This window comes from Mustela lutreola, chromosome 3, assembly GCF_030435805.1.
Source record: "Mustela lutreola isolate mMusLut2 chromosome 3, mMusLut2.pri, whole genome shotgun sequence".
NCBI lineage: Eukaryota > Metazoa > Chordata > Mammalia > Carnivora > Mustelidae > Mustela > Mustela lutreola.
In genome coordinates, this window is record NC_081292.1 from 171,104,749 (window position 1) to 171,116,886 (window position 12,138).

The 12,138-nt window shown below is 38.3% G+C and overlaps 1 protein-coding gene across 4 annotated transcripts in view; it reads right to left on the reverse strand.

Annotated features, from left to right (window-relative positions):
- Positions 1-12,138, reverse strand: part of GIGYF2 (GRB10 interacting GYF protein 2) — a 150,315-nt gene that overhangs the window by 136,753 nt on the left and 1,424 nt on the right. For all 4 annotated transcript variants that reach the window (XM_059167700.1, XM_059167699.1, XM_059167696.1 and 1 more), the window contains exon 2: positions 8,214-8,279. The gene's annotated coding sequence lies outside the window, so the exon portion shown is untranslated. The remainder of the gene's footprint in view (positions 1-8,213; positions 8,280-12,138) is intronic.

Sequence of the window (12,138 nt, forward strand, 5' to 3'; positions counted from 1 at the left end):
ATCAATATTCATCAAAATGTACACTTAATATGGAGTGTACTTAAAACAAAGGCATTTTATTCTATGTAAGTTATACTTCAAAAAAAAGATGAATTTTAAAAAGACTAATAAGCTTATTAAAAATAGACTGCCTCCCTGAGAGAATAATACATTCCATGATTAACATTTTATATTTCTTTTACATTAAATCATCCTTTTTTTCAAAAAAGATTTTATTTATTTATTTGACAGAGATCACAAGTAGGCAGAGAGAGAGGGGGAAGCAGGCTCCCTGCTGAGCATGACCCTGAGATCATGACCTGAGCCAAAGGCAGAGACTTAACCCACTGAGCCACCCAGACGCCCCCAAAATCATCCTTCTTTAAATTGATTGAAATAAACATTAGGGACACTTAGTTGGCTCAGTCAGTGGAGCACGCAACTCTTGATCCCACGGTTGTAAGTTCAAGCCCCACACTGGGTGTAGAGATTACTTAAAAATAAGATCTTGGGACGCCTGGGTGGCTCAGTTGGTTGAGCAGCAGCCTTCGGCTCAAGTCATGATCCCAGCGTGCTGGGATCGAGTCCCACATCGAGCTCCTTGCTCCACAGGGAGCCTGCTTCTTCCTCTGACTCTGCCTGCCACTCTGTCTGCCTGTGCTCGCTCTCTCTCTCTGAAAAATAAATAAATAAAATCTTAAAAAAAAAATAATAAGATCTTAAAAAAATAAAATTTTTGATAAAATTTAAAACTAAGGAAGAATGTCTAGAACTGTGCTATCTTACATAGCACCTTTTTGCCGCAGGTGGCTATATTTAAAATTAGTAAAATTTAATTCAGGCTCCTCAAGGGGAAAGAGAAAAGAGTGACTTTATAGTGGACAAACCTGACAAGAAATCAAAGTCAACCATACATCAAGGTAACATTAACAGTGATAAATCATACTGATAGTATGTGCCTTTAAATGACTCAATGAAAATGGCACTTACAGGGCACCTGGCTCAGTGGGTAAAGCCTCTCCCTACAGCTCAGGTTATGATCTCAGGGTTCTGGGATCAAGCCCCACATCAAGCTCTCTGCTCAGCAGGGAGTGGCTTCCCCCTCTCTCTCTGCCTGCCTCTCTGCCTACTTGTGAGGTCTCTCTGTCAAATAAATAAATAAAATCTTTTTAAAAAAAAGAAAATGGCATTTTACTTCTATGGTCTTCTTCCCCAAGATCTTAACCCCACTCTTATCATGAAAAAAAACATCTAAATTCCAATGGAGAGGCATTCTACAAACACACTTGACCAGTAACGCCTCAAAACTGTCAATACTGTTAAAAACAGGGAAATCTGAAAATTTTTCACAGCCAAGAGGACCCTATGGATACATGGGCCTCTCTGCTCAGCAGGGAGCTTGCTTCCCCCTCTCTCTCTGCCTGCCTCTCTGCCTACTTGTGATCTCTCTCTCTGTGTCAAATAAATAAAATATTTTTTTAAAATAAAATAAAATAAAAATAAAGATTTTATTTATTTGTCAGAAAGAGAGAGAGAGGTGGGGACAAGCAAGGGGGAAGGCCAGAGAAGAGGGAGAAGCAGGCTAAGGAATTTGATGTGGGACTCGATCCCAGGACACTGGGATCATGACCTGAGCCAAAGACAGATGCTTAACCAACTGAGCCACCCAGACATCCCTAAATACTTACAAATAAAATAAAGACTATCATTTTTTTAAAAAAGACTACTATAGGGACGCCTGGGTGGCTCAGTTGGTTAAGCAGCTGCCTTCGGCTCAGGTCATGATCCCAGCGTCCTGGGATCGAGTCCCACATCGGGCTCCTTGTTCAGCAGGGAGCCTGCTTCTCCCTCTGCCTCTGCCTGCCATTCTGTCTGCCTGTGCTCACTCTCTCCCCCTCTCTCTCTCTGATAAATTAAAAAAAAAAAAAAAAAAAAAAAAAAAAAAAAATTTAAAAAGACTACTATAAAAATAAGGTAATAACTCAAGAGTTTTGTAGACTTAAAAAAATGCAACTTTGCTCCTCAATCACACTAACCACATTTCAGGTGCTCAAAAGTCGTAAGCAGCTAATGTCTACAAATATTTGATAGTACAGATTTACAGAACATTGCCATCATAGCAGAAAGTTTTTAAGATAGCGCTGACATAGAAGACTGATTTTATAGGACTACTAAAGAGAACTATTTTATAACTAATCACAACTTATGAACAAATCCGTATCTATCCAGCACAAAAAACCCTCACTGAAATCTAAAAAAAACTTCAATGATATATTTACTCCAGTTTCTATTTCAAACTATTACTTATTTTTCTAATGCTTTAAAACACAAAAACTAGGGGCGCCTGGGTGGCTCAGTGGGTTGGGCCTCTGCCTTCGGCTCAGGTCATGATCTCAGGTTCCTGGGATCGAGCCCCGAGTCAGGCTCTCTGCTTGGCGGGGAGCCTGCTTCCCCCACTCTCTCTGCCTGCCCCTCTGCTTACTTGTGCTCTCTGTCAAATAAATTTAAAAAAATAATAATAACAAATAAAAATAAACCCTATGTATCATATGTAAATAGGACATTGAAAACTGTTCCATTTCCAAGAGTAGCAATTCAAGGTAAAGTCTTCTGAAACTCATTCAAGGTATTCATAATGTCAAAACTATTATTTTAACAATACTAAGATATTATTTGCACTTTTCAGTGCTGGCACTGCACTGATCATGCAAAGCAGTCGAAGAGAAAATGACACCCAGACCCCAGTATTTAGCAGGTATTTTTTCAAAAATGAACAAATTGACACTGTCACTTCAAAAACAAAACAAAAACAAAAAATATTGTACTTGTTGCCAATAATAAAATTTGAGCTTTTCGGAATTTTGGAAAACTATTCACCACCATGAGTTTGATGGGTTTTCCAGTACTGAAGACTTTCCCAATAATTAAAGGCTTTCCTAATGGGTAATGATTTATATTAATGCATTTTTTGATATTGTGTTATATAAAATATTCCTTTAAGGTGGGAAACAGACCAATGCTTTTTAATGTAACAAAATATAAAAGGTGCATTGATATAATTCAAATTTCATGTTGCAACTAACCTTTAAAAACTACTACCTGTCCAATTTTGGTGTACAAAGAGTATCTGCAATTACTGGAAAAGCTCCTAAAATATTCCCCCCTTTTCCAACTAAATACATATTTCTGTGAGGATGAATGTCCTTCCTATACTTCAACCAAAGTAATAAACAGCAACTGACTGAACACAGAAGCAGATACAAGAATTCAGCTGCCTTTGGGGTGCCTGGGTGGCTCAGTGGGTTAAGCCGCTGCCTTCGGCTCAGGTCATAATCTCAAGGTCCTGGGATAGAGTCCCCCAACGGGCTCTCTGCTCAACAGGGAGCCTACTTCCTGCTCTCTCTCTGCCTGTCTCTCTGCCTACTTCTAATCTCTCTCTGTCAAATAAATAAAATCTTTAAAAAAAGAATTCAGCTGCCTTCCATGAAGACATAAAAGCATTTTGCAAGAAGTTTGTAAAGCCATGATACTCTTTTCACCAAACTTAAAAATATTTTAGTAAATGGGTGTTTTGGGGATGCCTGAGTGGCTCAGTCGGTTATGATCCCAGGTCATGATCCCAGCACCCTGGGATAGAGTCCCACATCAGGCTCTTAGCTCGAAGGGAGCCTGCTTCTCCCTCTGCCTGCCATTCTGCCTGCCTGTGCGCGCGCGCGCGCTCTCTCTCTGATAAATAAATAAATAAATACTTTTTTTTGAAATGGGTGTTTTTCATTAAAAATATATTTATAGGGGCGCCTGGGTAGCTCAGTTAAGCGCCTGCTTTCAGCTTGGGTTGGGATCCCAGGGTCCTGGGATAGAGCTAGAGCCCCACACTGGGCTCCCTACTAGGCAGGAAGCCTGCTTCTCCCTCTGCCTCTACGCCCTGCTTGGGTTCCCTCTTTCGCTGTGTCTCCCTCTGTCAAATAAATAAATAAAATATTTAATAAAAATAAAAATATATTTATGTTAACATGTAAAGAGATTACCATTACTTTTAAATGAAGAAATCATTTTAAATTTTTCAACATAATACAGACACACAAAACTAAAGTCAAAAACTCTCTGGGGTACTCTACCTTTTAAAAGGATAAAGGAGGGACGCCTGGGTGGCTCAGTGAATTAAAGCCTCTGCCTTCGGCTTAGGTCATGATCCCAGGGTCCTGGGATCGAGCCCCGCATTGGGCTCTCTGCTTGGTGGAGAGCCTGCTTTCTCCTCTATCTGCCTGCCTCTCTGCCTACTTGTGATCTCTGTCAAATAAATAAATAAAATCTTTTTTAAAATAAAAAATAAAAGGATAAAGAAGACCTAAGAGCAAAAAGTTGAGAATCCCTATCTCAGAGAAAAAGGAAAAAAAAAAAGACAAAAGAAATATATAAATTAACTTAGGACAAACATACATATCCTGAAAAGCATTATCAAGGGGCATAAAATACCACTGACAACAAGAACACCAACATTCAAAATGCAACACTTACTTAAAAAGTATCTAGGTCTCAAAAATGTATCCCCCCCCAAAAAATAAAAATAAATGTATCTTTTCCAAGGACAGAGAGACTTTTCACATTTTGAAATTTACTTATATCATTTTCTGATTGACTCTGCCACTGGGCTATAAGCCCCATGAAGATAGGTCCTTGTGTGTTTTGCTCACCACTATGGCTAGCCCAGGACTCATCACAAAGCAGCTATTCAAATATTTGTTGGCTGGAGAACAAAACAAAAAAGACTTACAAAGAAAACTCGCTGATGTCTCTATTCAGATTACAAAGATGAAATTTTATAATCAAAATGTACCTATTTATATAGCAATAACAATCATAAAAGCTACCATCTATTGAGAGCCCATTTACTGGGTGCCAGGCATTACACAGGGCATTTAGACTCTTAACTCACAACCACTATAGGATATACTTTACAGATAAGGGAAATAAGGCTACAAGAGGTTACCTTATTTACCTCAAGTTACAAGTAATAAATTAACAGAAAATTAAACCTACATTTCACTGCCCTTTTTAAGATTTTATTTATTTATTTGACAGAGAGAGACAGCAAGAGAGGGAACAGAAGCAGGAGGAGTGGGAGAGAGAGAAAGCAGGCTTCCTGCTGAGCAGGGACCAGGATGCGGGGTTTTGATGTGGGGCTTTATCCCAGGCACCTGGGATCATTATGGTAGTTGAAGGCAGATGTTAATAACTGAGCCACCCAGGCGTCCCCATTACGATGCTTTAAAAGGCTACAAACTTTTAACTAAGTAATGATACAGTGCTCGATACTGCTTGATTACATTTTCCTTTTTCCTCTATTTCCAAATTTCAGAGGAATTAATTTTGTGGAAGTCACTTTTTCTCCTTTTCCCAATCTCCCACTCTGTTCCACTATTCTTCAACTTCTAACCCTCTGCATCACTCAATTAAGCAATATAGTAAGCCCTCCAGGTAGGGAAGAGAACCGATCCTCCTAAAATACTATCAGAAACTTCATTAACAATGGCGGAGGGACCCCTGGGATGGCTCAGTCCCTTAAGCGTCTGCCTCTGGCTCAGGTCATGATCCCAGGGTTCTAGGATGGACAGAGTCCTGTATAGGGCTTCCTGCTCAGCAGGGAGCCAATTTCTCCTTCTGCATGCCACCCCCCTGCTTGTACAGGCTCTCTCTTTCTCTGTGTCAAATAAATAAAATCTTTTAAAAAAAAATGGTAGAAATAGTTTCAAAGACTAAAGAATAGTGTCAGATTACAAAACATAAAGTAAAGCTCTCTGACCCACTGATCTACAGGATGGCCTCATATCCAGTCCCTCAACTGACCATGGTTTGGACGGTATCACCTCAATTCTCAAGGAGCTAATCATGAGAGCCCCTGGATGTGACCATGCCTTCAAGGCCTGAGCCATGATTTACCATTAGAAAGTTCCAGGACAGCACCTCTGCCAATTCCTGTCAGTAACCACAACCAAAGAACCAATACAGAAGAGACCAGAGTCCCCAAGACTTTCTCCAGGGCCAGGACAACTTGAATAAAAGGTGCTTTGTTCCCAAAGAACATACTGGCCACGATATTACAGTAAGAAGAAAATCTGTTAACTGTCATTCTCTCCATAGCTTCTGAACAATATGTAAACATTTCTAGTTTTTCCCCTTTTGGTGAAAGAACAACAAAATTAGCAACTGATAAACTATTCCGGAAAAAATTACAACACCACAAACATTACCATGTCATTTGATAATCTCATCAACAAGCCAATGTTTTTCAGAGAGGAATCCCCAGAGCCTGTGGAAGTTTTACACAGATTGTGTGGAAATCTTTTTAAACCGCAGAAAGCCTTAACTCAATTAGCCTGAATATACCTTACCTCAAAATCCAAATTAAAGAAAACATACAATATAAGAGAAGACTATTCTACCTTAAAAATGAACTCAGCTGCAATCTGCTAAAGAAACCCTGGCTGAAAAAAAGTATCAGAAGAAGTCACATCCGTGGCCTGTCATTGGATACATACTCTATAATACATAACTTTTATTAGTAATCCCTAGGCTTTGCATCAAAAATCTCAATATACCAACACACTAACAAGATTTAAGTCATAAAAAAAAATTAGATATCACCAAGTACATACAAGCTATAAACAAAAATAAACAGGGCTTCAAAATGCTCCATTAAAAAAAACTTCAGTATTACCTAGTAATTCTAAAATACAAAAACACGTCAATACAAAAGTTTATACTATATCTCACCGATTCTTTCTCAACAGTGAAAAATCCCTGCTATAATTCAAATAATGTGAATACATGTTCACATGTAGGAAGGCCCACCCTTGGGCGCCTGGATGGCTTAGACAGTTGGGGATCTGCTTTCCACTCAGGTCATGATCCTAGGGTCCTGGGATCAAGCCCCGCATTGGGCTCTCTGATCATCGGGGAGTCTGCTTCTCCCTCTCCCTCTGCTGCTCCCCCTGCTTGTGCTCTCTCTCGCTCTCTCAAATAAACAAATGGAATCAAGGAAGGAAGGAAGGAAGGAGGGGAGGAAGGAAGGAGGGAAGGAGGAAGGAAAAAAGAAAAGAAAGAAAGAAAGAAAGAAAGACAGACCCAGTCTTCAAACTCTCCATGGCTTCCTAATACTCCAGGGTGCTTAATACTATAAAAAGTACCCAGAAATTAAAATTTATAAAAGTGATCAATAAAAAATAATCAATGAATTTTTCCAAAAACCAAGTCTCTCACTTTCTTATGTTCATTTGCTAAACTTTTATCACAAACACTCCTCTGAACCCCTAAATCAAAAACATTTGTTAAAATATTGCACTAGAAAGTTCAAACAAGAATGCTCAGTGAGACCTACTGGGCCTCACTGACCAAAAGATAAGCATATACTTGAACTCTTCAGGACATATTAACTGAAACTGCCAACCTAACTACAGGAAATTTTTCTAGGAAAGGAAAAACATCCAGAAGGTTCTGTGGGTTTCTACCTAGAAGAGCCAGCACTACAACTTCTCTGAGACCTGCATCCACTCATAGAAGTGAGATTTTTCAACTACATTTGTATCTCTAGACTCCAACCCTAAGGCCATACTAACTGGACCAATAATAGAGAACTGAACAAACTTCAACCAATCAAGTTTTCTCTCCCAGGAATCTGAAACATGGGCAATGAGCTAGTAACCAGCTGGCTAGTGGCACTAAAGCTTAAGTTCATATGTGGCTCCAGGAATAAAGTGGTGATTTTCTTCCCATGTGTTAAAGCAGAAAAAGGCCAGTTTGTGAAAAGACAATTAAAGCAGGCTAAAAAGAGACAAGAGAGGACAATGACTAGCCAGCAGAGAGTTAAGTACTATCCAGACTGTCTTGGCTCCTGAATGTTTTCCAGTTTCTGGTTTGTGTCCTTCATGAAAGCCAACAGTCCTAGGGTTCTTTAAGATACCTCCTTTTTCCTGACCCCAAAGCATTCTTTTTCCTGTTTCACACCATCAGAAAATCATTACAACAGTTTAAGACAAAAATTCCATACCAGGATCAGTGCAAAAAGGGCATGATTATTCTTACGGTTCATAAAAAATCTGAGCAGTACCTGAGAAGTTGTTTTTATCACTATCTATAACCTCAGGAAAATACATAGGGCAAAAACCCCTGAAATGTTAAATGCAAAAATTATGTTTATATAAGCCCTCAGCTCTGTGCTTCCCTTCAACACTCACCTGTTCAAAAGTTCTGCTGGTTCACAGCAGGAAGTGTGAGCAGATTTTGTTCAGGTCCTTTTAACACTGCAAATAAGAAAAGTATTAAAATAATTGACCCAAGAATCAATCTCTTAGAAAACTTTAAGAACATAATTTCTTATCATGAATAGTTTTACAGGAAAAGTTCCAAACCTGGTTATAATATTAGAATCAACGTTATGTGCTTATAAACTGCCACTTTCCTAACATTTTTAAAGGTTTTCTCTCAGTAGCTCTGGAATGGGACTAAAAAACACGTTTTTAACAAAAGTTCTAAGTGATTCAGATGAAGCTAACAAATGAGGGTTTAGGAAATACAGGGTTTAGGAAAGTGATTACTTAGGGTTTTCATTCAAAACCACATTACAGGGCTTTGGTATTAATTTTTAAGCATACCTGATAGAAAAAATGACAGCCAGCAACACAGTAATACAGGTTGTATCCTATGCAAATAATCAGGGACCCCAAGAAATATAACCACTGCCAAAATGCCCAAGGAGGAAAGCTCCAGGTGTGCTTTCCGATGCAAAAATCACAACTTCTTTTAAGGCTCTACTGAGACAACATCTTAAAAATCCACAGGACATCGATATTTCAAGTGACAAGGAGTGGACTGAAACAGTAGCTTCAAGTGGTTTCTCAGATAAAATCAAATAATGCTTTGAATGCTGCTATGAGTCAAAAAACAATAATTACAAATTAAAGTTGATAATTTTATTAACAGCAAAAAAGCACTGTAAGCCAAGTCTGCCTTTTGATTTAATTTTTCAAAAAAAGCAGCCATGTTATTATAATGTCCAAAAGGTCAATCAACTTCATGCACTTAAGTCTATTCTTATAAGGGCAGGCAAAGGAAAAGAGGGGAAGAACTAGGTAATAAAGTTCTCTAGGCCTAACTCAAGAGAACAAGCTCAAGAGTATCCCCCATTACACATATAAATTAAGTTCAAGTTCTTTGTAGTTAATGAAACTCTGTGGTTAACAAGAAAATATAATATTGTGTACTTTAATTACCTGAAGCAGATAGGTACATAACAGATTGAAAATATTTTTATAAACTTAATTGTGGCCACTTAAGGGAGGTTTTTCAAACCTCCTCCATCTCCTCCCTCAACCTCACACAAAAAATTATGAGCAATTCAGGGTGCCTGGCTGGCTCAGTTGGTAGAACACACTGTGACTCTTGATCTTGGGGTCATGAGTTCAAGCCCCAAATTGGGCACAGAGCTTACTTAAAAATATATACACACTCGGGGCACCTGGGTGGCTTAGTCGGTTAAGCATCTGCCTTCAGCTCGGGTCATGATCTCAGGGTCCTGGGATCGAGCCCCACATCAGGCTCCCTGCTCGGTGGGGAGCCTGCTTCTCCCTCTCCCACTCCTCCTACTTGTGTTCCCTCTCTCTGTGTGTGTCTCTCTGTCAAATAAATAAATAAAATCTTAAAAAACAAAAAAAATATATATATACACACATATATGTGTGTGTATATATATTCATATATGTGTGTGTGTATATACACATATACATGGGCAATTCAACAAAGGTATCATTCTGCATTCCTGTATAATTAATTAATCTACTATATTTCTCAGTCGCCTTCATAAAAAATGAAAAAATGCTAATCAGGTCAAGAAATATTAGGACTCTGTAAGTAAGCTTGCCTATGGAGTGAAAATCTACTTATATTTTTAAAAATGTAGCTTTTCAAGACATTAAAAATGAGTGAAAATCCTAGAACTTTATCACCATAAAATCCTAGGAGGGTTAAAAGGGGAAAAAAAGGTTTGGGTTCAGAGTTTTACAACGATGACCAAATAACGTTAAGGCAATTCAAACTGCTAAAGGAAAATGGACACTTAACTTGCCTCTAAGATACCCGGATTAACACCAACATAGGCTGTAGATTCAACCTAATGAGACTGGTCCCACTATAATCTATAAGAAATAGAATAAAACATAAAGTACTGAAAATTTAATTAGCAAGAGATAATGGAGAACTACAAATCAAGTCAGTCTTTGAAAATTGCACAAATCAAAGATCTTTTTTAGAATGACAAGGGTAAAAGGGACAGGAATAATCTTTTCATCCAAAGGTCCTTCCAGACAACAATCACTATCAGCAGTGTTATCTTCCAGTGTGAAAGTCAACACATACACACACACACAAAAAGACACATGAAGTATGAAAATGCAGAGTCATGAGAACAAATGAGCTGATCCGACATCAAAGAATACGGAAATGTCATTTCAAAAATTCAATGAAGGAACAAGAAGGAAAAAGGCAATTCGTTAAGATACCACTTCATCCCTATCACTGCTATGTCTCCTTTTAGACAAGGAGCTCCACTCACACCCTGAAGCTGTAATTCCTCTCTTCTCATGAGTTTCAAGCAAGCTATGACAAATTATTTTTCATATATGCAACTTGACTCACCAGCAAAAGCATTTCAAAACCAAGATATTAAATTCCTCAGGTGAATTAAAACGAAAGAAAACATTTTTGAAAGCTCAGTAATAAGCATATGGAGATAAGCTGGAGGGGAATCGGAAAAAAATTTCTTTCCATAGAAAAAAGCCTATTAGGTATCAAAGAATTGGAGAACGAATCTGAAAAGTAAAAGTGGAGAAATAACTCAGCACAAAAAGTTCTACAGATGTAAAATGTTACAAAAGACATACAAACAAATTAGTGAAAGAGACCCTGAGAAATTAAACTTGGCTGGGCAGAACAGAATTAAGAGAAATTCTCAATTCTTATTAATCAGATTAAGAACAATGTAAATTAATTTGATGATGCAATCATTCTTCAGGTTATATTTCTTAATGGTGTGTCTAAACTTCAAAGCAAATTAATTTCCTTACATTTTCAAATATTCAGAAGTATTCCAAAGAGTCCCTTCTTTGAAAACAATTCTTTTAGGCAGTTTATCATCCATCTCATTTAAAAAGTTTAACAACGATATTTCATGACAATTTTCTGAGATATGTTATATGAACAGCCCGAATTTTTCCAAACTGGGGTGGAGTGTGTGTCATACAGAAAGAAGAGGATCTGGGCATACTGGCCTAAATCTCCAGAATCTGATCTCCCTTTCTAACAGTCACAAGAGGTGCAGAAAAAATTTCTAAGTCCCTGACTAAATAACTGAATAACCCCTCTCATCTTAGTTCCCATGAGTAGGGTACACATATTCTACTAGCCTCCCTCAACCTTGTGCCTCTCTGGCCAAGCTAGCCTCCATATTTTCCCCAGCACCTGACCTGCTCCCACCTCAGTTTTTGCCTCAGTATCTTTGCCCTAGCTTTCCTAGCCTGGAGCATTCCTTCTCCATATAGCTACAGGAATAGCTCCTCAACCAGTATCAGGTCCTTCCTCAAACATAAGCTTCTCTATACAGCCTTCCCAGAGCTCTCTACTTAAAATTAACACCACCACCCCCAAATTAACCCCCAAATCCCTATAATCTTATTCCCCTGTCTCATTTTTTTCCCCACATCATTTACCACAACACTATATATTTCACCTAAGGTTTTACTTGTGTAGAAATCAGTTCCACTGAGAAAGGAATTTTTGGTCTGTTTTGTTCCCAGCACCCAACCGTGTAATAGTTTCAACAGTTGTCACATAAATGAATGAATGAATGAATGAATGCATGGAAGTACATAGTCCCTTCTGCATCCTCAGCCTTCAACTCTAAAACGCTCTGTCAAGTATAGATAAGGTGTAAAACCATTTCTTTTCCTATAAATCACCACCATTACCAGTGTACTTCTTGGTGTTAAATGTAAAGAACTGTGTGACATTTTTCCAGATACCCGCAACTTCTAAATTTTTTTCCTAGTGTCCCCTACTGATGTCAACATCTGATGCAACAGAAAAGTACATATTCCATCCAGTTTGAGC